The sequence below is a fragment of the Anser brachyrhynchus genome, assembly GCF_964034855.1.
Source record: "Anser brachyrhynchus genome assembly, chromosome: 14".
Taxonomy (NCBI): Eukaryota; Metazoa; Chordata; class Aves; order Anseriformes; family Anatidae; genus Anser; species Anser brachyrhynchus.
In genome coordinates this window covers 16,404,571-16,430,137 of record NC_137709.1, presented here as the reverse complement: position 1 = coordinate 16,430,137, position 25,567 = coordinate 16,404,571, and the positions used below count along the sequence as shown (strand labels likewise).

Sequence of the window (25,567 nt, the reverse complement as noted above, 5' to 3'; positions counted from 1 at the left end):
AGTAAAAATTTGCCCTGTAATGTCTGAGGTTATATAAGGAAGAATTTGGGCTGATGTGAATTTTCCCTAAGCCACAAGAAATTGAGAAATGCACATTTTATTAACTTTCCCTAGCATGGGTGTGTGTGCTAAGTGTTTCTCTCTAACATGCTACTGGTATTTTCTGCAACTTAGGGGATTTTTTTTCCCTCTCTGTCGTATTATACACAGTTCATTAGACTACAATAGATCAGATCTAGCCTCATGACTAAAATTTTGTGCCAGGTTAGTTTCTCTGGGATGCCAGTTTAATTGTCCTGAACCACCTCAATACTCGAAGATAGTTTATTAAGAAGAAAAATGTATGGCAAAATGGAGCTTTATATGTTGTTCACAGTCTGGATGAGTAATGGGGATTCACATTGCTGACTATTTTAATCTGTTTCTGTTCACTGAGCAACACCCATTGGCTTTTCAAGGTGTTTTTTTGTGGTCTTCTGTCAATATTGTTTATAGCAAATCAGAACTTTATTGTATGGTTTAGTTTCAAGTATTTATTTTAAGCTTGCAATTGGTGTGGTTTTGACTTCTACTAGTGAGGGCTGGCAGCAATTGATGAAAAAAAAGATTAGATTACCGCTTAATGATGACGTCTTCAAAAGCCCTGGAGTGACTGTGGGAGATAAGTCCCGTGGAAAATCAATGAAACTTAGGCTCCAAAGCCAGTTAGGTAAGTAGAAAACGTTTCTCTAATGACCTAAATGTTCATTTTCTCTCTTGCTATCTCTGTGGTAATATACAAGGGAGAATGGGTCTATGTAAAAATGTCTGGCATCCCTGAACATTTTTAGGCTGTTAAAAATCTGAGTGCTAGATCTTTGTCTGATTACGAGCTCTTGCTCTTACCTAACTTAAGCAGCAGTGGGCTAACTCATTTTTTAATGTAGAAACTGAAGAAAAAGTCTTCAAATGAAGTAGTAGCTATTCATATAGCAAAGAAAAAGGATGTATTTTAAATGATACACATTATTAGCTAGCTGTATTCTTAAAGTTCTTGGTTTTATCATCCCTAAAAGGTTGTTCTTTAGCGCTGATGCTCATTTCATAGATGTACTTGATGTTTGTTCCTGTCATAGAAAGAGGACACAATTTTCTCTTGCAGCTTGCTGGGCATCACAGATTTCCAATTCCTAGGTGGTGGTTTGAGCTCAACCCTCTGAATCATTTATGTGGTTATTAGATTTCTATCATGTGAACCCTTTGGGGAATCTGTTATTCTCCTTTCCAGCCTCTTATGCATCAAGAGGATGTGTTTGCTGCTACTAGTCCCATGGCACAAGCATTCGAAAAACAAAGAGGAGAAGGAGGACGGGTGGGAAGGGGGATAGGAAACTAGATTTTAGTCCTGCTAATATTGTTTTCCAAGAGAGATGTGAGTTCAGTCATATGCACAAAGCTGTGTGTGCAGACAGCAATGCGACAGATACGTTACCTTGATACTTATCTCTGTCTTGTGAGCTGTACATTGAGATATACTCCTCTGTTACTGAACAAATAATGGATTAAAGGTTTATTTTCTGCCTTGTTATCAGGTGGTATAGCACAGGAACTGTTCCTAGTCTTTCATATTCTACTTACTTCTTCTCTTTTTTTTTTCTTTATAAAGATCATGTGTTTTTGCAACATGTTGCGTTCCTATCATTACTAGCCATTAATATATATATATATTCTTTTTTTTTGCACTGTGTTCAGCTCTGGGACCCCTGCACAAGAAGGACATGGTCCTGTTGGAGCAGGTCCAGAGGAGACCCTGAGGCTGGAGCACCTCTCCTATGAGAGAGAGGCTGAGGGAGTTGGGGTTGTTCAACCTGAAGAAGAGGAGGCTCGAGGGAGACCTTTCAGTGGCCTTCCAGTACCTAAAGGGGGCCTACAGGAAAGCTAGGGAGGGACTCTTTGTCAGTGAGTAGAGCAATAGGACAAGGGGTAATGGATTTAAACTTATAAAGGGTAGCTTTAGATTAGATATAAGGAATAAATTGTTCACTCAGAGGGTGGTGAGGCCGTGGCCCAGGCTGCCCAGAGAAGCTGTGGGTGCCCCATCCCTGGTGGTGCTCAAGGCCAGGCTGGATGGGGTTGGGGGTAGCCCGGGCTGGCGGGAGGTGTCCTTGCCCATGGCAGGGAGGTGGAACTGGATGGTCTTTAAGGTCCCTTATAACCCAAACCATTCTGTGATTCTGTATTAGGGTGTACATCAACCAGTGACTTATCTGACACGTGGCTGTGATACAAATCAGAGATGTGGGAGCAAGTGCCATCCCTTTTAAAGATATGTAATCCCTTTTGTTAGCAGGCACTGTAGCAATTAATGTGACTCAATGACTAAGTGACACATCATTCAAATGATGTTCTAACTTCAGTCAGACTCTCTGTTTAAGGTAAATGACAAAGGAAAGTCTGGAGAAATCTCTAAGATCTGATCACTATTCCTGTAACTGAGATGCTATCTATAACCAAGGCAGGTGTGCGCACAATGGCTCCATTTAGTGCATTTCTAGAGCACATGACATAGAAGTGAGGCTGTGAAAATTGGAGTTGTTCTCCCTTAATAGGAAACCTTATTTCTGTTCACAGCTACCTAACTGGGGGACAGGTCTCCCAGCTGTAAGACAAAAGGCAGTGGATGCAAACGAAACATGGGAAATTCCAAGTTGGTGCAAGGAAGAACATTTACTGTGAGGGTGGTCAACAGGTTTAGAGGCACTGCTTTATCCATCCTTGGAGACACTCAAAGCTCCACTGGATGATGTCCTGAGCATCCTGCTGTGTTTGGACCTGCTTTGAGCAGCAGGTTGGACTAGGTAACTTCTGGAGTTCTTTGCCAATAAATGGGATTCTGTGAATCTTTGGTATATCCATGTGTTTGAAGAAAGTTAATGTCTGGATCTGCTTATACTAGGCAGTGTGATCTGCTGCTGCTTTGGGTTAGGCTTTTTAAACCTGTGTTTGAACTTAGGCTGTGATATTTTCTTCCTGTGCCACCGCACAAGAAAAATGTAGTAAACTCATTGGTTTGAAAAGAAGGAGACGGTGCACTTAGTGAGTTACTAGCTCTACCGAAGTACTGGTGTATGCATAAACGAGAAAAGTCTGTACATTGTGGGGTAGTAGTCCCCATTGTATGGTAGTGAAATAGCATCAAATTTAATGAGTAACTTTTCTTCCTCGAGTATTACTTTGATGAATTTATTACAAACACTTTCCTTATAAACTGGAGAAGGCAAAAGAGAGATAACGAGCGATTTGTCCAAGGCTGCATAAGGCTGTCATTGAGTTGGGCAATAAAGCTGGGAGTGTTCAATTCTGAGTGTACTGCAGCTCGGGTCATCCTCTCTGTACGTTGTCAGACCAGTGCAGTGACAGAACAAAACAACCCTGTTTGGTGAATAGAGCTTATGTATTTTTATGCTGAACGTTTTGAAATGATGCTTCAAAGAACAGGGGAAAGCGTGCATAGCTATATAGATCAAACTAAAGGACATGATGAATAACAGCAAATCTTATCTTAATTGCAGCTAGCTTGTCAACGATGGATGCTTGAAATAGAATATTCTATGTCTGTTCAACAGTCTTCTTTTTGTCTAGTTTGGTACGCTGACCTTCCTACCTCTTTTGTCATGAATTCAAATTCAATTGGGATAAGAAGCGTACTGCACGATTGCAGTGATCGTGATTGTAGAAATCATTCTGTGTCGTTACCAAGGGGCTGAAAACATCATCCTATCTTCGTATCTCATTTTTACCGATGTATCAAATCATCTTGCTACCTGAGTATTAGCTATGACAAACTTGCTGTTACTGCATTGTTACCCTTCTAGAAAGTTTTAATGCTGTTGTAATAAAGATATACAGGTACAAAAATGGGCACAAATTAGAAGAAAATGTTAAGGTTTTTTTTAAAGAAGAATAAAAGCTTGTGTTCTTTCTTGTGGAGTTAAGAAATTATCTTCATTATTTAAGTCTGTGGGGACATATTTGTTTTGAGGGCAACTGAGATCTGTTGTTTTAGGAAAAAGGTTACTCTGGACAAATACTTCTGGTGAAGTAGGGATTCCTTTTAAACGAAGAATACAAAAGCTAACATTTGTTGAAATGTAATGATTCATTTGAATGACCAATTTTGTTAATTTTTTTTTAAAACTAAGATCACAGAATGATTAATAGTTTAATCCAGCCTGCATTTATATTACATTATAATTCTGCATTATATATTCTCCGATGTCACAGAGCCGAAAGTTCAAACTGGATTCATTTTCATTATCAAGTTAGGGGTGGGGAGCTGTAAATTATTCACCTCCACTGAGGAGACCACATTTATAAATCTGTTCTAAGGAAAGGAAGAAAGACTTCTATAATGTCTTGAAGATACTAATTTGTATCTGGACCAAGGCTGGATATCCTTACACCATTCACATTCCCTTTACTGATATTAGCAAAAGACTCATTTCTTTCCAAGTAAATTCTTCTAAGATGTCTATAACTGTACTTTTGCTGGAAATATGAAAAACTAGTTGAATTTAATTAAGACAATCAGTATGAACAGTTTGTGTGCATCACTAAGTCCTATGATCCATAACATGATCCTCTGTAATGGCAGACCTTATGGTTGTTGTACATAACAGAGATCTTGTACCTTTCTGGTTTTGGTTTGTGGTTTTTGTTGTTCCTTTTAATGTAAATATATAAACATTTTCTGTGAAAGAGGATGAGCCTAATTTTGAAAGTTCCTAAGACCTTTTAAGAATATTTGCATGTAGAAAGGATGAAATGAATTAAAACCAGAGTTTGTACGTGTTGTCATTACTGATTCATTTTTTGTTTTGAAAGCCCGTTGGTTTAAAATGGATTGCAAAGTACTGGAAAAAGTTAGTAAAGTCTATTACAGTTGTCTAACCATATAATGTCTTTTCAGAGTTTACATGGTATATAATGGATCTCATCAGATGCAAATGTGGGGCTGTAAGTCTTGCTTTTACGTTGTGTTAATTTTTTTGGAAGACAGAAACATCAACATCTTTTTATTGCTTTAGCTATTATATTCAGAATGTCATTGTGAAGTCCTGTCCTAGGAATTTTCATTTTAAATACTATAAACCTGAAATATTTATGAGAAGGGTATGACCAAAGATTTGTTTTTAAAACCTGAAACGTGATCATCATAGGCCCATCGTTCTTTTTGCCGAGCTGTTACAATGGTACTAATGCACTGAATTGTTGCATATTGGCTTCCATTTGTCTTTGGAGTGTATGCTAATACCTGAATGTCAAGGGCTTTAGGAAAAATAGTATGATGTGAAATAATGACTTTGGCATGGCAAATGCGTATATATTTTTATTACTTTCACTAACCTGCTGGTTCAGCCGAGTAAACACTTCTGAAGAGTAACCAGTAGCTTCTGATTGCTGCAATCATACCCTTCTCACGAGGCGTAAGTATCTTTGGCTTTGAACATTTTCGAGGTTGGAATGAACAGCACTGCAGCCTACGGCATACAGCCCAACTTCTAATTTTAAAACAGATAATATACAGTAGCGATATAGTTTGTGTTAAAATAGTACAATTGTTGATATCTGCCAAGTTAACTATGAAGAAGAAATGTAAGAAGTATAACAGACAGAACACTGTTGTTGCCTAGTTCACTGTTGATTTTCTCTACCTATACGAGGTACTTGTTTTTCTGGTTAAAAATGTGAAGCCAAATTCTGCTGTGTTATGCCAGGGTAAACTCGAGGTAATCCTCCCGATTCTCTTTTCACGGTAGTGTACTTTCATCCAGTCTTGCCTGCATAGCCATGCCTCTGCTGCTATTAAGATGCCAGGATAGACATGGCCCCATGGACTCGGGTGGAGCATTTTACAAATATAATTGCACTACCTTTCCTAACAATGTAAACTAAATCTGAAGTGTGTTTCTTCTGTCAGCTTAGATCTGCTTCATGGGTTTTCCGAGTATATCTGTGCCAGCCAGGTGGTCTGATACTTCTGTATTTGAATCAGAGGCTACAGTGACAAAACTAAGAAGCATGAACCTGAACCAAGTTTAGATTTGGACAGGTCTCCCTTGAAATGTTTATCCTATTCTACCATAATTAAAACATGATTTAAATGCTCTGCATTCTTGAAAATCAAGCAACTGAAGCATGCAGGTTTGTTTTTCACCACGTACATTTTCTGACCATCATCAATGTGTATAAACTGTTTGTCTTGTTGGACTGAATTGGAGATCATTTTCATTCATAACAGTGAGATCAGTTAGGAAAAATTCTTCGCTCAGATGGTTTTTACATTTTTGAGTAGTTCTGTTGATTTAACGCTGAAAACCCGGAGAAAAATTGATCAGTTTATCTTAGCCTGTATGTGGATTTAGTAGAATTGTCCAAAACTGAATAGGGAAGATATTTAACAGTGATAAGCTGTGAAATAAAACAAAACAAACTTCATTTTTTCCAAAATAAGGTGAGCTATGAATTTATTCTTACACGCATGATACTTTAAATACCTGCCTATTCAGCTTTTTGTGACTCACTTAACTGTTCCAGCTTTGTATATAAAGAATGACATGTTCCCTGACATCTGGGTTAAGGTGAAGCTATTGTATCTGTCAGTTAACCTCTTTTTTGTCAGCCTGCCATGCTGATAATTTTCGGTATATGGTAGAGTCATTAAGGTATTCTCTGTCCTCTGGCAGAATGAAAAGTTACATTTCCTATTCACTATGAACACGTTTTTCATTTTCTCCACAAATAGGTATGGTAGGTTGCTTCTGATGTATAAACTGTATCCCAGTACATCCAAGGTGCAAAGCACACTTCACCCCTTTCTCACAAGTGATTTATTTTTTTTGCAAATTTTGTTAATAAGTAGAGCAATAACTACTTATTTAGTAGTTACTATAGTGCAAAATTTATTACAGTGACGATGTTCATGAGAAAGGAATGTCTTAAATATACTGTAAGGTATTTCAGAAATACATAAAATACTTGTCACTTTATATATGTTTTCAGCATATTTCACTTCTTTATAGTTTGAATATTAAATTAGTGACATTTGAAGTGTCTTCTCCCACTTGTTGTGGCTTCTTGTAAGTTATTTGGTTTAAAGGAATTGTGTTTCATCAGACTTAATGTTGCGCCCAGAGACTCAAATGCAGTTGAGCTCTACAGTATATGAATGATTGCAGATTTTTGAAAGAGAAGAGTTTTTGAAGGTGTCTGTGTGTTAAGTAAGTTAAATTTTTGAATTAATAGGAACATCAAAGATACAGCATCTGGGTCAGAGAAGGACCTCAACACAACTGCTGTTTGAAGCCTTTCATTCTTGACCTCCAGGACTGTAATAAACTTTTAAATAATTTTCAAGGGCACTTGAGATACTCTGTCAATTAAACTGCCATGCAAGCCCTTTTCTTGTTGGCCTGTAGCCATTATTTAATACAGTCATTAAAATTTAGTTTTAGAAGATACTGCATTGCACATGAAGATTTTTCATCAAATGGCTTTGCCTACCAAAAGCAAAAATGGATGGGAGGAAGAATACTTACTAAAAAAAAAAAAAAAAAGTTGTATTGTTTAGAGGAAGATTTTGAGAGAATATACATCTCAGTTACACTGTGCTTTTGTATTCAGGTACTTAATCTGCATAGGTCAGATGTGATGAAGGTATGAATTGAGCTTCGTAGGGCATATAATACTAATAAAAACAAACCAAAACAACAACAAAAAAACACCTGCATACACTGAATTCTTTTTTCCAGTTTGGAAAACCTTCTGTAGAGCATGCTGTACTGCACATACAATCTAAGATAGGCCTGCTGAAGGCTCAATTTTGAAATATATTTCCAATATTATAAAACAAAATATTCTGATGAAACCAGTATTCTTTATTCTGGAATAAAAAAGTTCTCAAGTGAAGAGTGAAGTAGTGAAGGGTATAAGGAAGTGTTGTCTTACAGGGTGTTGCTGCAGGAAACAGTAGTGACCAAAGAAGAGAAGGACTTGAGTGCTGTTTCTTGTTCTGTGACTGTCGTGACCTTGGGGATACTTTTTAATCTTTTTTTTAATCTTTTTTTTTTATATTATCTTGTCTGTATTGTAGGATGGCAGTAATAGCAGCGATATCTGCTAACCACAAGAATGCTTTGAGCTGTAGGAATGTGTATGTTTGTTCCCTGCCCTTCAGTGGAGCATACTATGTATCTGCACAATTATCATTACTGGATGGTGCCATTTGTCAGTGGGGGCTGATGTGCTGGTTCCACTCAACAGGCTGCGGTAGTTCTATTTGATTTGTGTATCTTCAGTTCACCTTTGCCAGTAGTTAAAGATCCCTTTATCTTCAATTCAAACAGTGAAGACACTGTCCAAATAAAGAAGCAGGAGTGTTTGGTAATGTACCAGTCACATTGCCTGTGGTCTGCTTTCAGCAGAAATTGGGTTTTAATGTGGCTCCACGTTGCTTGGCCAGGTAGCTCAAGCTATACATAGATCAGTGCTGTGGTCACAAAGCAAGAGATTGAGTAGTATCATCTGACATATTTGAGGATCATGCTTCAGCAGGTGTTTTGTTGCTCTTCTCACAAAAATAATATAAATATATTTTAATATATTAATTATATACTTATATTAATATAATAATAATAATAATAATAATAATAATAATAATAATAATAATAATAAAACACCATTGTCATTGACTTACTTTCAAAATTTAGCTGCAATTTATGGCCAAAAATCACAGCATGCATTCACAAGCCTTTATACATTGAACTCTTCCTTAGGATCTTCACACAGTTTGCCTCTTAAACGTAATGTTAATGTGTTTATGAAGGCCACAGTTTCCAAACTTTAAAATCAACAAAGCCCTTTTCATGGTTATGAAATAGCAACAGCTGATATCCCATTCATTTGGGAGCAGAAATTTTCCTTCCTTCTTAAGATTTAGCAGAGTTTTAGGAAAACCTAAACCTAATTATACTGATGTCCTTAGGTAGGCTTTAAAGTTAAAGTTTAAAGGGCTCCATGTTTTCTTCCCTGTACTTTATGCTTAAAGTGGTTGTGGAAGATGGCAGAGAAAATACGGTCAAGATACCAAGGTTAGTGTTATATATTGTAGTGCATTCCTTACTCTCTCTCTTACACACACAAAGTCGGATGCATAGAGATTACCTCCTGGGATAAGTTCATCCATCTTCAGTCATTCACTTACACTGCAGAAAATCTGTGTAATTCTGGGTATAGAATAATACACTTGGTTTGAATAATATACTGGTATACTATCCAGAATAATATACTTGGTTTGTTTGCTGGTCAGTCAGTCAATTGGTGGATTTTCAAAGAAGCGAGAGTATGAAGAAGTGTTACGTTGTCCATGTTTATATATTTATTACTTCAGGCATTAATATCTTGCTTTGTTTACTCTAGTTCACAATAGTCCATCTCTCTGTGAAGTTACCTTTCCTTAAGCAATTAGGTTTTGCAATCTGCTGCTTATTGCGTCTTGAAAAGCACAATATAAATTCAAGCCAGGGACATGGTACTCTAGTTAAGGGACTGAAAGGATCGTAAAGAAAAATGAGAGGTATAGCAAATGTGTTTCCAATCTCTGTAGTACATATAATAGAAGGTTTTATTCTACAGTTGTCAGAGAGGATCTCATTAGAGTTCAGGCTTTCCTGTTCCTGAAAAAGTTCTCATGTTGGGTACTTTAAAGGAAAGAGTTCACAGAGTTAAGATATAAGGGCATAGGCTCCCTTCTATTACACCGAACTGTGATCACAATGGACTGAAAAGTTCATAAGCTATTTTGAAGACAGGAGTAATATGTACAATTTGCTTTATTCAGCAGCTCCTTCATGATGCAAGTGCACCTGCAGAGCTGCAGAAGTAAAGGAATTTTCCATTCTGTTGTCATCCGCTGGCCTCCAAATGTAGCTGCCTAAAAATAATGGACAGGATCAAGTCTATCTGATTTATTTATTTATTTATTTTCTTGAAAGAATAAACCTAACCAGGACAGGCTTAGGAACTTAGGAGCACAAAAGCCTCAAATGTTTAAATAGAAGTTTTGAGTAAACCACTTACCAGAAGTCTTAGCCACTGGTGAGTGAGGTGCCCCAAGCTAACTGCTGACAACTGGCAAAACTCGTGTGCTCTATTTTAGTATATTAGAGTCCCTGTCCTGCTGCTGAAGGGACATTACACTCATCTCCATACCTGCAGCCTCAGAGGCGGCTTTCACACCCTCCCTGTGATTTTGCTAGCTTGCACCTATTGTATGTACTGTATTACTGTATTAATACTGTAGAGTATTAATAAAGTTGTTGTTTGAAAACAAAGTACGCTTGTGGAAGCAGAGGCTGTTTGCTACCAGAGGAGGAGGGGGTGTGGGAGGTGGTGATGGTATTTACAAAGAAGCAATTAAGATGATGAAGTTTGAATCTTGTACCTTTGCATCCATCTTCCAGCAGTGTTTGAAAGAGAAACAGGTGTCCCCAGGTGTTACAGGGCTATTCCTTAAAATAACATTTTGAAATGCAAATAAGTTAATAAATAAATATGTAAACCAAGAAAAGGGAATGATGATGCAGTTTCTGGTACAACTTCGGAAATTGTGTACTTCGATTTTTATCAACATAGTCTACAATTTTTTCCCTTTCCCCTTTTTTTCTGTTGTCCTTTAGGAACGGTTTGTTTGTAACACTTTTATTCTCCCATTTTTTGAAAAGATTAAAATTTCATTATAAAAAAACTTATGATATATTTGCAATATTCAGTTACTCAAGCTGTTTCTTTGTCATGCGACTGGCCATCCTTTCCTCCTTTCCCTGGAGAGTGCAGGTCTGTTTTAGAGGGATGATGCTTTCCACTGGAGCAGCTATCTGAGAGAGATTCTTCTTCTGGGAGCTGGCAAACAGCGAGGGCACTGTCACAGCCCAGAGCTTCCCTGCACAGCTTAGTGTCAACATGTCCCCTTTCCCTTTGGTTGGCTCCTCTTCCATAAAACCTGTAAAATGTCATTTTTCTCCTTACCATAAGTAATCTTTTACCTGTGTGGCATTTAGTTTTCAAAATCAAAAATTAAAACAATATTTTTCTGATGTGCACTTAAAGTGAAACATTCTTAAACTGTTCTTTCAGATCTTGCATGTATTCCTTTTGAACTTGGTAAACTTCTGCAATAGATGAAAATTTAAAACAAATAAACAAAAAAAAACCTTGAAAAGAGGTCAGAGAGGCCCAGGTATGGGAAAATTAGCTCTAGCCTGACATAGTGAATACTTACCATATGTTTGATTGTAAGGAACATTTTGATAGTTTCCTAAATGTATTTATTTCAATTCACAGATGGGTATCATATATAGCCAGTTTGAGAGTAATCTTTGAAAAATCTGTTGCTTTTTAAAATCAAATTTCTGAATTTGAAATATACTGACAACACATTAGACAGAATCCTGGAAGCTGCTTCTGGTAGATTAGGTCTTCTTTTAATACTTCATGTTTTAATCTTCTAAATTTCTAATCCAGTGTAATTTGGGGCAGTAATTATTAAATGATTCTTGGGCTTGTAGTGATATATCTAATCATTTACTTTCAGAACTCTTCATTAGTCCTCCTAACTGCAGAATTGGTATCTCTGAAGCTGTAATTTCATAGATTTCTGAAAGTCGAAGTCAGGTTTTATTTTTTCTTGTTTACGTATGTTTTAAAATTACTATTTAATGCCATAATGCATTTCAAACAATAACAAAATACCACCTATTGGAGAAATGAGCTAATCTTAGTTATTTTATGGTCATAGCCACAGAGATGATTTTTCCTGAATATGCAAAATAATGCAAAATAAGACAAGCTCAATTTGTGCTAGAAAGCAAATAATTGCTGCTACCTTCTACATGGCGTGAAAGCTGGGGGTCTGGGCTACAGTGGATTCTACCTTCTATTTCTAATAAACATGACAGTGTACTAGGATACGTGGCTTGTTTTACTCATGGGTGAGACAGATGGTTTTGTAAACTGGATATCTCTTCTGAGAGAGGTTCCCTTGTAATATATATGTGTTACATATCAGTTGTATTTACAGATGGATGATTAAAATATCTTCCTTTCTCCACATTCCTAATACTGCAAGTTAGTCTAAGTAAATATACCCTTTTAGCTAAAGAAATGAAGTATCCAAACACTACTGTAAGCATTGTATTGGTCACCGTCAAGTTCATTGCTATTGGAAATTACTTCTGTTGGTAATTACGATGTACAGAGAGAAGAGCCTGGACTGGAACCAAGCTTGGCATTTGGACTTAATAATATAATGAGGCTTTAATAAGCCTGTAATAGGCAGCCTCACAAAATGAAATGAGCAAAGATTACAAACACATAGATCAGTTCCCTGGATCTTAAAGACATAAATTGTATTAATCTCTATTGATAAAAATTAATTGCTTATTTTGTATGGTCCAGATGTAATTATAGATCAAGATAACATTTCTTAATAAGGCAACATAGCCTTTCAAATTTCAAACCTTATGAACTATGCAACCATGACTTCAGGAGACCTGGAGCACACGTTCTGTTTGTTTCTTGTAGCTTCTTGTCCTCTCCCCTCGTGCTGTGCCTGTGCCCTTTCTGCTGGGACTGTTTATTCAGACCTGTCAGTCTATCCCTGGTGTCTTTATATTTAGGCCTTGCAAGTCTCTCTGAAGTGAAGGTTCATATAACAGCAATGTGATGTCCACATCAGGCCTTCAGAAATTTTACAGATCTGTTTTAAGTTTAATAAACTAGGGATAGAAACAGACAAATGACTTTACTGTAACAAGTGTATGCATATATATGTGCAGGCTTCTGGTATGAGGAAATTTTCTCTGCAGACTGAAGGCTACTGCAGTCCCACCAAAGTCAGTGATACGGGAGGCCTTGTCTGAAATAAGGAAAATAAGAATGTGAAAAGTTTGTTATAATGTGCTAATTTTTAACTGTTGATTTCTGAAGGTCCTCTGTCATTTATTTAAATGTTATCATATAATTTTTAGTGTGAAATATATAGGAGGTCTACAGTGTGAGCTTTTAATAATTGCTTTTTAATAATGCTTGATTTCTTCTGGCCAAGAATTCAAGTCTTGTCTGCTTTGTAGGTGTTTGCTTTATCTGGATGACCTCTGGGGGGACTGCAGATAGCCTTCTTGTGAAAGCTTGGCCCTTGAAAAATAAAGAGGTCTTTTATACCAAAAAAAAAGAAAAAAAAGGAAAAAGACAAAAAAAATCCAAAATGTAGGTATGTATACCAAACAGGTCTAAATAACACAATAAACAGACGTCCTACACCCATCACTGAAGATCCTTTTTTCTCTTTGCTGCTCATTTTCAATTGTCTCTGAAGTCACTCTTACCCTTCTTTTCTGATTGTCTCAGTATTTCAAGTTTTCTACCAAAATAGGTGCTAAAGAACTTTCATAGAACAGAATGTCAAAGAAAAACAACACTTAACTATACATTAAAGAAGAAAAAAGATCATAGCCAATACTGGTCCTGAAAAAACTTTTTTTTTGCACATTAACCTCAATATACATAGCTTGCAATGTATGCGAGCTATTGCAGTGAGGTAGTATTTTTTTCATAAGGAGCTGTCTGGGATATTTTGGCAATATGTATTTTATGTGTAACACCCACTCTTGAGTTTGTGTACTCTCTACATTTATGAACTGAAAAACAGAAAGGGTATATTCTCCATTAAAAAAAAAATAAAATTGTTTTCCCAGTTAATTTAATTTGGGTTACAACATGGTATTCCAAAATCAATGTAAAGGGCCATCTTCATAGTCACGCATCTACTTGACAGTTATGTTAAGATGATATCTCCATTCTGAAATAGGAAAGGTGTGTAACAAGGAAAAAATAATGATTTTGAACGTGACCAATACTTCATTAAATTTGCAGAATTAATGCATATTTGTTTTTTAATTTTTTTTTCTCAAATCTTGGCATACCTCTCTGTCTTCATCAAATAAATTGAGAGATCTCCTGGGGAAAAGATAAGCTTATGAAAAAAGAAGTTGTGAATTTTACTAGTGAAAAAAGAGAAATCATAAATCACTGTTTTCGGGGGCTTATTGCTGTTTTTTACTTGCTTATATATGCAGCTATTTTTTGTTAATGTTGTAACTAGCAGCCTCTAGCATGCTAAAGCTGACTTGATGGATTGGAAGTAAAAGCAGTGACCACATAATGGCAAGATGGACATATTTTAATGATGTTGGGAATATCTAAAACTGAATATATTGTTGGGCCTGGTCACAAATGCATCTCATGTTGCTGTTTTGCTTGTTTTGTTTTTGTTGGAAACACTGCATTGTTTCTTCTCATTAACATAAGGTAACTGGTGTAAGTTTCATATCACCATTCACCATTCCCACTTGACTTGACATTTTCGTAGTTCAGATGAGGCTCTAATAACCTTTCTGAGCTCTGCTCGCTCTAATGATGTCCATTCAATAAATGAGATTTGAGCACTGCTACCATGGTAAATAGTATACTTGTACCTAATTAAAAAAAAAAAAAAAGCTGCTGTGAGGATGAATATTTAGCATTTTAGGGAAAAATACAATCAGAAATACAGTTCTTGGTAATAAGTACAGTTGCCTTGATAGATTATTTTGAACTTGATTGTTTTGCTCTACAGTGCTATTTGCCCCTTTGCGTTAAAGCTATGTATTGATCCAGCAAATTTGCTAATGTGATACCTCAGTTTCCTGTCGAAATTATGTTCTTCTTCTACAGCATAAGGAAATGGTGTCAGGAGTTATTTTGAGGTTTAGTCTTGCACAGCTTATGAGCATAACTGCAGGGCATTGCAGGAAGGATGATGAGACAGGCTTGCATGCTGCAAGAGTTACCTGTAGGGTCCGTGGCGGGTGTTGTGTCAATTAAGTAGGGAAAAAAAAAATTAAAAAAAAAATGAGAGAGGAGAGAAAAAAAAGGGGGGGGGGGGGGGGCAAACTCCCCAGTGGCCAGCTGGGTAGAGGAAGGGGTGGGGGGTCTCCTGCACAAGTGTCTTCCCAGCACTGCAGGTGGTCGCCATGCATGGACCTGCCCACAGTGACCCTGGAATCCCACTCCTACGCGGGCTAGGCAGAGCATGGGGCTGTTAAGCGCTGTGCATGCATAGCAGTGGGTAATGCTTTGCAGCTTCTTGAGTGACTGTTAGCTACCTCATTTTTCATTAAGCCTTGTTTTCCTCTAGTATAAAAACCTACAAGGGGTAGGAAGAAGAGAAGGAAAGAAGTGGTGATTTTCATGCTGTGAGAAACCCACGTAACAACACTGGGATCTGCAGTTGCAGGACCATGAGAGTACCAGGAGGGGATCATTGGCATGGGAGCAGGGGAAACCCAGCCCTGCAGCCTGGTCTGGGGCTCCAGGGGGACACAGGCTCCACAGCTGCAAAAGGAAGGCTCGTCGTATTGCTAGGGTACTTAGGCCCAGCATAAAAAAAGACTAGAAGTTAGAAAAACTGTGGCAGGGAAAATATTCTGAAGGAAAATATAGTAGTCCCTGACAACTATATTTAGTAATTTTTATACGTTTGTTTCAGTCCTTTTCCCTGCTTTACTAAATGATGGCTCGAGGAAAAAGAGCAAAAGATATTTTTGCTGCACAACTAAACGTGGGAAGACTCTAAATGCTGAAGAATACTCCTGGGGAGAGAATGAGAGAGTATGTGCTCCATCTGTGAGGATTTTCTGGTTTGTCAGCACTCTCTTGGGCCTTTTCATTTCTGATCTTCTGCGTTTGTAAACTGGTTACTTTCTGCAAATCATTCAGTTGAAGGCGAAAGAACCTCCTTGGCCAATATCTGGTATGAAGCAGTGAGAATCTATGCTGAGCATATTGGTAACCTTTAATGAATGCTGGAAAAGCATAAGCTGACTGAAAATAGCCAGGTGAGTGTAGGTCTTCTGCATACATTTGTCTGCATATGGAGATTTTGCCCAGAATGGTTCATTTACACCCTGGAGGAAGAGCTTGATCATCTATATAACGATGTGAGTAAATGAGCTAGGTCTTTTCACAGCAGAATCAATGTCACAAATAGGCCAGTGGCATACAGGAACTCCCAGGCTGAGCAAGCGCTCCAGCTTGTGGAGAACCCGGCATGGGAAGATGCTGGTCTTGGGTTGGTGCCTTGGGTTGGGGCTGGGGGGTGAGGCAGGACCCTCTTCAAATCGCACTCTGTGTCTGGACATAAGCAGTGTGTGCATTTTGTGGGGTGATCCTGAGCATGTTACCCTTTCTATCTATAATAGCATCCCATAAATTTTAGTGTAATTAATTAATTTGGGCTTGAATGGCTGTTTGGATTGTATTGGGATACCAATGGCACCTAACTATTTCAGCGTCTCTGAGGGCATGGCAATATTAAGACAGACCTAAGCTTGAAATGGTAAGCAGTATTTCTCTGCAAAGAGAAAGACAGCTTCAGAGATAATATATGTGTTTGTTTTATAGAAAGAACCAAGCGTTTCTAACAGTCCGTGAATTAGGATGTTGTGTAGAACACAACTGTTCTTTACGTCCTCTGGCTGGGTATGGCAGCAGCTTCTCCCACCAATATTTATATGTTAATAAAATAGTGAAATAATAAAACAAAAACAGGAGTGCATTTTTAACTTATATAGCTCATATTAGATCCTGCTTACAGACAGCTAATGCTTTTTTCCCTGTCCAGCTTTATACATTGAAAAATAGTTATAACAATAATAAGAAAGCTTCCTTAAATTTGTTTTGCCATAAGTTATGTTCACCTTTTAAAAAAAATAGTGTATAATTTCTTAATCTGTTTTCCCTGCCGAACTGGTTGTCTTATTCAACAATAAATTGAATACAAAGCTTCCCCCAGGCAGAGAGACAGAATACCAAGCCCGGAAAGTCTGGCAGCTTAATTGACATTTGGTGGTAGCCTTAGGCGGAAGTTAATTTCTACCCTGTTTATATATACACATATACTTTTCATAAAGTATGCAGGCAGCAGTGCAGATAAATTAAGACCAATTCGTGCTGTAGTTCCCAGGTATACACTTGTTGCAATGACATGAAGCCATTTGCTTTTATGAGTGAAGGAGTTCCTCACAATTAACCAGTGTCGCAGCCTTCTAGGAGCAGTATGTTTCCACGTAGCTGAACGAGGTTCTCTGAGCATTATTTTTATTCAATTGCCATCCAGTGAATACGTCAGTCTCTAAAAGTAAAACGAAGGCCTTCAGACCTTACTCCCAGAAGATGCAGGCTGCTGGGGCAGGTGTAAACTTCATTCATAAAAGCGCTGCGTGTGCCTAACTTGCAGATTCAAGTAAGTGGCAGGCAAGCTTCCTTAATTGACTGGGTATCAGCTAAGAATAGAAGTATTAAGTCATTGAGAGATAAATGGAGGATTTATTTGAAATGCTTGATTTAAATTACATTTTTTATTGCGGTCTATTTCCATTGTCTATGTAAAGCAAAGTCAGTGAATCAAGTCCAAGCTCCAGTAGCCAAACTTCTAACTTTGTGAGAGAATGGATTTTATCAGTAAAATGAAGTTTTTACCAGCTGTGGAGTTGGTCCTTTTCTTTTGCTATACCAGTCCTTCATATATATTGTAAGAAAGTTCTGGCTTTAAAAGGCTAATCTATTAGAACTATTCATTATACCTATCAGTGCTATAGGCAGAGAAAATATTTATGAACCTAATGATCTTAAGTGCACCATTTGAAATAGATGTATATGTTCATAAAACTGGTATCATTCACCCCGCTAGGGAAAAGTCTATAAATCAAAGTTCAGAATGTGGTTTCTGTAGTCAGTGGGACTCTGTGTGGTTCTGAGTATGGGAACAATGGGACAAAAAGTGTGTGTGTGTATAAAGTAAGTACTTTATAATGTATGTACCAATGAATATTACATTTGTAGGTGACAAGCAAGCAACTGCTTTGAATTGCCCTCGTTCTTAAAGTGAACTTATTTCTTATTTGATTTCACAATACATATTGTCTTGTTTTAATTCTGTGTGAGAAAACTGTTTTGATGATACAAATCATCAGCTACAATAAAAGTCTTTAATAAAGTCACTGTGGGGGTTAGGTATTTTTGAACTATTCAGGAATCACAAAAGGCAGGCATTACAGTAACTCAACGGGAGCATTGCCTTTACCCAGACAGAAGTCATGGAGCTCAAAATCTGCTTCATGATCAGAGACTTGATAGTAGCAGCTAATTGCTAGCTACTTGCTCATAGGTGGAGTTGCAGGAAATGAGGATGTGCTTCAAGCACGTTGGGCAGCAGGCAGGGCGTTTGACATGTCAGCTCTTGCTGAAGGCAGTGGGCCAGGTGTGGTTCCATGTGCAGGATCAGGATTGCAGGTGGGATGTGTTAACTGCTGCATTACAGTATATCACTACGAGCTCTCCTTTAGTTCTTGCATTATATCATACATGTACTCTGATTATCATAGTATTTATCAGCAAACCTTTGACCAGTTCTGCTCAAAGATGCAGAACAGAGCTATTCTCTGAAGGCGGTGTACAAAAAAAAGAAGTTGGGCAGTTACCTGCAGGTGATGTGGTGGCAATTGTTACACAGTCTCATTGTATTTAGCCCTTTTTTAGGCAGCAATATATAGAACAGGCTGGTACAAATAGGCTGCTCTCCCGAGTTCACATTGCCAGTGCATTTTTGCTGTTCATCACTGGTGCTTTTCATCAAGGAAATGTGTCAGCAGTGCGTGAGATACCGTGTTAGATGTATGGAAACTACCCACAGCAAATCACCTGCAGGTAATCTGCAAAACCCTTCTAATGCTCTGTTGCAAAAATTAAGTTTATGGGTAATTTATCACCTACTTGTCTCTTGAATAAATTACACATACAAATGAAGACAGAAAAGCTGTAACAAGTGTTGCTTTTGGCTCTGGCAAATATGCATGTGAGAATCTCTTATCAAATATCTAACAGACTGTTCTATTTAGCAGTTCATGATTGTGAACAAGTGATTCATTCTTGTAGCTATTGTTTTTGCAGTACAAACATGAAATATTCTTTCACTTCTGTGACAACTTAGAAACTATCTATTGTATTAATGTCAAAACAAACTCCACTTTATCAAACAAATAAATAAATAAAAGTTGGAATATAGTTTCAGTGAAACTGTTTGCAACTGTGGTTAAAAAGTTCACAGGTAAATATTATTTTGCTTTTTGATACCATCACTTGCAACTCTCCAATGTATCTTTAATATAAAGATGTTACATTACATTATCTTATGAATATAATACATATTTCCTAAGGTAATTTTTTTTTTTCTCTTTTCCCAGTTTCTTCTCAAACGGCTATTCTCAGGATATTTTAGTTGTCTTTTCTTGTTTAGAAATACCATTGTAGTTTTCCTAAATGTAAATAATGGCAAAGGGACCAAGTGGAATGAACTTTGGAAATTGCCATGGTAATATATGCCCCATTGATTTTGTATTAAACTAGTCGTGTTCCTCTTGTAGTATTGCATTAATCAATAGATTTTTTTCAAGATCATTTTTTTAAATCCTACTTCCTGTAGATATTCATGTTTTGCCCCTGAGACTTCTCTTTAGCTCCTTAGTCCTGCACTAGGTCTGTCATCTATGTTAAGAGGATGTTAAGAGGCCCTGAGGCGTGCTGAAATCTGCATGTATTTATTTCATCGTCTGCAGGGAAAGGGCGAGAAACACAAAGGGGATTCCCCACAATTTGAGAGGCAGAGACAAGACTGGATCCCTTTCATTGCTCAAAACTTGGCCTGTTTTTCTTTGATGTAAAGATATTCAATATTCTTTACAGATTTTTTGTTTGTTTGTTTTTAATTTTGATTGCCTTTGGCCAGTTCAGGTGCTTGAGCTATTTTTTTTTTTTTCCAAGTGTGCTGGACTGCTGCTGTTGACCCCCTGCAGCACAGCTCAGCAGGCTTGCTCCTTGCCAACCACATATGCAGTGCTATGGACTATTATTTTAAAGCTCTTGGGGAAGTTAGTGTAGCTGTTCACCTGCACATTGCCCTCCCACTCACTCGTTTAATTCCAAAATGTCAAAAATCATGGGGAGCTTTTTTTAAAAAAAAAACTTTAAAATAATGGACTGCGATTCTTGCTGTGAGAAATACACGAAGTTAATGATTAGTTCCCACAAATAATTATACTGTTAATGGAGCAGGGGAAAAAAATCAGCTTATAAAACTGGAGCAAATGACCTCAGTTTATAGAATGCTGATGTTCCTGAAGTACCTCACACCATCGCAATTTGGGGAAAAAAAAACACTTTTAACAAAATTCTTTTTTTTTTCATTAATAGTTAGATTTTTAAGTGATTGTTCGTCTTGAATGTGATTTATTTTTTTTGCCCTTTGCATTTCACTGTCCTTTTGTTTTAAGAGATTTTTTTTTTTTTTCCCTTGGGCTACCAGAATGATATTACATTTGGGTTTAGAGCATAGCAAGGGCATCTCACCTGAGATAATTCTGTATATCAGGCAAGTCAATATGTTTTAGAACCCCCGAAGAATTTGAAGAGGGATACTACCACTTTGCTTCGCTTCATTAAAATGAGTTGCCTTAAGGACAGATTATAGGCTTCCTTGTTCAAGAGGTGGTTTTGCACAAGTTTTCTGCTTGGACAATTTGGTCTGCCCAGTGCCATAACGGAAAAATGTCTTTCTGGTGGTTAGGACTAGCCATTGGAGACAGCATCCCTTCTCATGACTGTATTTAGAATATCACTTCTGCTTTTTGCAACTAGGACATTTCCTAATCTTTTTATAGTCCTTTAAGTAGACTGTAAAGCTAGATAAAATTAGAACTGTTTACATCAGGTTTGATGACTCAGTTTTCTGTTAAATAGACAGAAATGGAAATGTTATTAGGATATGAATACACTTGACAAGCTATTTCATGGAATTCATTTAAAAGTGAAAAGTGCATTTTATTTGGAGTTTCTCATTTTGATATTGATTTTATAATATAGCTTAATTCACAAATATTACATGACAAATAGTCATGATTATTCAAAGTAAACATTCTTATGTAAAACAGTGTAATTTCAGTGAGAAAATATCTTCAGTATACTTCTAATCTGTGCAGAAAAACTGAAATTTTAACTTTTTATCATAAATCATAATTAAAAGGCATCTTAAAATATTATTTTCCCATGACTTTGAAATTTCATGCAAAAAATATTAATACTAAAAAACTCTTGTTATACAAATCTGTATGTTCAAATTAAAATCATATAATTACATATTCAGTACATCATTCTCTTATAATACATTCTCAAATATACTGTATGTGTAAGATAGACTGTACCTAAATGTATACCTTTTCTTCAGTATTGCTAGAAGTTTTGTAATGATTCGTTAATTTGCTATATAGCAGTAGTGTACTGTGTCTACTGGAATTTGGTAACGGGGGTAAGAAAATAGTAAAAAAATGAAAATTGTTAATAATGAAAAGGTTTCTATTTACTCTCTGCTAGTAGAGGGGGAAGGCCATCAGTTTAAAAAAATAAAAAATCCGATTATGTGTCATTTGCAGTATTGCCAATGTTACTGTTATGAGTAGGATTTGAAGTTAAGAGCCAGCTGAGTCCATGCAGTCTGGTGCAGGAGAATATAGCTAATGTATTTATGTGAGGAAAGTATTCAGACAGTTTAAACTGTGCTGAGGTTGATAATCATAAAGTTTCTAATAAAAGAGGGTTCACTGTGATAAGATTTCCTGAGCAGGAGTTGGTGTAATATTTAGAAGTAGGGATTTGTCTGCTGAGAAGTTTGGAAGCTTCTTCTACCACGTAGCTGTACTTCTCAAAATCGTAGTAATCCACATTTTTACAACCATCTAGGATTTTAATAAGAAACATAATACCAGGATTAAATTTTGCTTGGTTCTCCAAGGAATGCGCTTTCAAAAACAAATCAAATGTAGCCAACTGGCAGAAATGGTGGTCAACTTAATAGAAAATGACTCTGATCCTTAAAACTGAATCTTGATGCTTTGTTGTTTGTTTTTAGTTTTATTATTCTTGGAAATTTGAAGATTATGTAAATAATTATGTAAACAGTATTTTCATTTCTTCCTTTAAGGAGGAAGATTTTTGTGGGGGGTTAACAGTCGTATGCCAAAAAAAATTACTAGTTTCCCTACAAATGCAAATGTATTTCATTTTGCAAGAGTAATAGACAAGACAGCACCCCCCCCCCCCCCTTTTTTTTTTCCGTAGAGTATTAGGAATGAAATAATGGCATTAACAGCCAGTACATCTCCATACAGGTACAGTGTCATGAGCTCTTCCATGAAATGTGACTTAATGGCATTCCTTTAATCCAAATTCCTTTTGTACCTTAGATAAATATGATATTCTAATCATTTCCTGCCGTGTATTGAGATGTTGTCTGTCTGTAAAAGTGCTGTAAGTGCTTTGACTTCCCCTGGGATACAAAGCTTTACAAAATCAAATTGTCTTATACTAAGTGCAAAAGCTACCATAAGACTATTGCCATTTTAGGGTTGAGAAATTAAGCGGGCTGGAGTTGGAGAGTTCCAAACTAATGATCTCTTCAGCCTTTACCAGAGGCACCACGTCTAACTATATATATCCTGTGCAGTAGAATATACATATACAATATGTTTCTTAAGTGCCAACATTGGAGATACATTAAATATTTGCTGTCTCTCTCTTAATGTTACAGTACGTATGAAAACATCGTAACATTTGTTTTAACTGCAGAATGTGGCATTGGAGATATGAGCAAAGTAAGGCGTTTGATTTCAGTGTTACATTTTGTTTAGGGTTGCATATGATCTAAAACGAGGAATGCGCACAATTTTTTACATAATATACTGAGACAGTCATCTTGAATTGGTTTAAGGAATGGTATCAATTCAATTTAATTGCCCTTTTTGTAAAACATTGTAATTGGAGACACGTGTAATGAAGTTTTGTGGTGGTTTTTGTCTTTTTTTTTTTTTTTCACTTTTTCCTCTGAAAGTAAAGCAAAAAAAAAAAAAAAAAAATCCAAGAAGAAATCCTGACTGCAGAATGTTTGAGCTCAGGTAACTCTTGAGGTAGGAGACACTATGCTGCATACATTCGGCATGCTTGCTAGCTCTATGTAGATGGTCTTATCATATAAACCCCATTGAAAATATACTTGTAGGCCTCAAAATTTCTGCTCTAAATGCTCATAATTTGTGAACATGAAAACCATTTTCTCTTAAGATGTGGTTAGGATTTTCTCCTTTGTTGAAAAGATCTGGGAAGAGGTTGCCCAATAGTTCTGTTACATTGGCACTGTCTGTAATTGGTGCCTATCAAGTGAAATCTGCCCTTTTCTACCAATTTTAGTTTGAAGTTGTTACTCTTCTGGATGCTTCTTCATCAACTTGAGGAGTAAAACCTTTTATCTGAAAATGGTGACCTCTGAATTTCTAGTAAGCTGCTTAGGGGTGCTAGTTCTGTATTTGTTTAGTTCCTATTTTTTGTATAATGCAGATAACTTCTTTGGTTTGTAGTTGTGTTGTTGTTGTTTTTTCCTATTCTGCAAAGCCTTTTGTGGCATGCATAATAGTGCTTTGCAATTCCTGTTCATGTGTCTTAATTTTACCTTTTGAAAGGCTCTTCTTTCATATAAAAATAACAACACTGGCATTCCTGTCATCTGTAAAGACTGAGCTGGGGAATCTTTTTACTAGGGACCCTGAAGTGTCTTCTGTTGCTTTAGACTCCAAGATTTCAGAGGGAAAGAAAATATATTTACATGGGACTTAACCCTGTGCACTCTCTTCCCAATTTGAGACACAGTTTAATTTCCTTTACCAAGAGAAAACAAGGACAAAAATTTCAAAACAAAGTGGAGTATAATCTCCTTTTATAAACAGCTGTTTGGTGGTTGTTTTTTTTTGTTTGTTTGTTTTTATTTTATTTGTTTTGTGTTTGAGTTTTAGTTTTGTTGGTAGTGGTGGTTGTTTGGTTTTTAGTTGTGAGTACACTGAGTACTGGTGAGCCACCTCAACCATCCCACCAGCTTGCCCAGTCCCTCTCCATGGCCTGCCCAGGGCCATGTTCTAGAAGACGAATTCTTTGTTCCCCTGAAGGAGTCAGGACATGGTGTAACTGTCTCACAGCCATGCCTCTGTAACTAAATGTCTTCGGATCTTTGGTGCTCTGGGGTACTACAGACACTGGTCTATGTGGGCTGTGGTTGATGAGCACTGGGAGAGTCAGGTTTCCTGCGTATCTTACCTACATGTTTTGACTCAGGTGCCTTTTTTTTTTTTCCTCCCCTACAGTTTATTATTCACATTTAATCACAAACTATGCTACTGACTTAGCATGCTGGATGGTGTTACTTACCACATCTTGGTGTGAAATGAATCCATTACAAATCACTTAAGTGTATAGACCATATAATTTGTTTTCTATTGTTGTTATCAGTGCAGGGAAAAAAGGACTCAGGCAAAAATGTCACAGAAAATGTGCTATTGTTAATGACATTGCTGTCTAGTTATAGGAGGTGTGAAACCTAGAGAAATCACCGATGTTGGTGAATTTAATGTCTTGTGTCCAAGATCTGAATTGTGTAGCTGACCAGTAAGTTAGAAATGGCATCAGGTACAGGGTGCTGATTTCTAATATTTGTTCATAACAGCTACTCTTTCCTTATGTACCATAACATGCTCTCCTATGTTAGAAGTAAAGCTAAAATGTGGGCAGGCAGAAGTGTAATGGGAACAAAGTGAAAGTGAAGAACATGTGTTGAGAAAAGCAAAGGATTTAGAAGACTGGCAGAGAAAACAGTGGTTTGAATAGGCACAGAGCAGAGCTAGGAGATAAGTAGAGAAGCAATGTGGTTATGAGGCAGTTCAAGGAAGGATTTATCTCACCCAAAGCAATGCTGTTTGTCAGTTTCTCTATAGTTGCTAAAGCTCATTCAGTATTCATGATGCTATATAGAAATAATAGGGGAGGGAAGAGAAATACTTCGAGTGTGCTCTTTTTCCTTTCAGCTATTTTTATTTAAAGAAATGGGAAACCCTGTCATGTAGTAGCCTTCTACGATCGGCTTTTCCCGAATTACTTAGTACTCCATAACTTAGTACCGATGAAGTAATACTTTCGTTAAAAGCAATTATTTGTGTGTGTGAAAGTGTCAACAACCTGTGGCGTACTTTGGGCAAATATAGTATATTGCTAATAGAATGTAGCACTCTAAATTAGCAAGACAACGTGGTATGCGAGCTGCTGTGACCTATTTAGTATTTCCTGGGGAATTAAACCAGAGGAATAGTTGTAAGAAAATCCTTGACCCCAGTGTTGCCTTTGTAATCAACTCCCAAGTAGTTGGATACATAAAATACCAGCTCACAAGGAAATAAAACAATAAATAAGATTTGTGTGTCACTTGTAACCATAGCTGTCTGTCATATTTTTTCCAATTTCATTTCTGCTTCTCATTTTCAAGAAATTAAGTTGTTGTTAATATGTT

At 36.9% G+C, this 25,567-nt stretch overlaps 1 protein-coding gene across 42 annotated transcripts in view; it reads left to right on the top strand.

Moving 5' to 3' along the window:
• The window catches only part of TENM2 (teneurin transmembrane protein 2), a 1,469,731-nt gene that overhangs the window by 1,050,368 nt on the left and 393,796 nt on the right, over window positions 1-25,567 (top strand). The window contains exon 2 of one of the 42 annotated variants that reach the window (XM_080555553.1): window positions 13,167-13,306. The exons of the other annotated variants lie outside the window; for them this stretch is intronic. The gene's annotated coding sequence lies outside the window, so the exon portion shown is untranslated. The remainder of the gene's footprint in view (window positions 1-13,166; window positions 13,307-25,567) is intronic. 42 annotated transcript variants of the gene reach the window in all.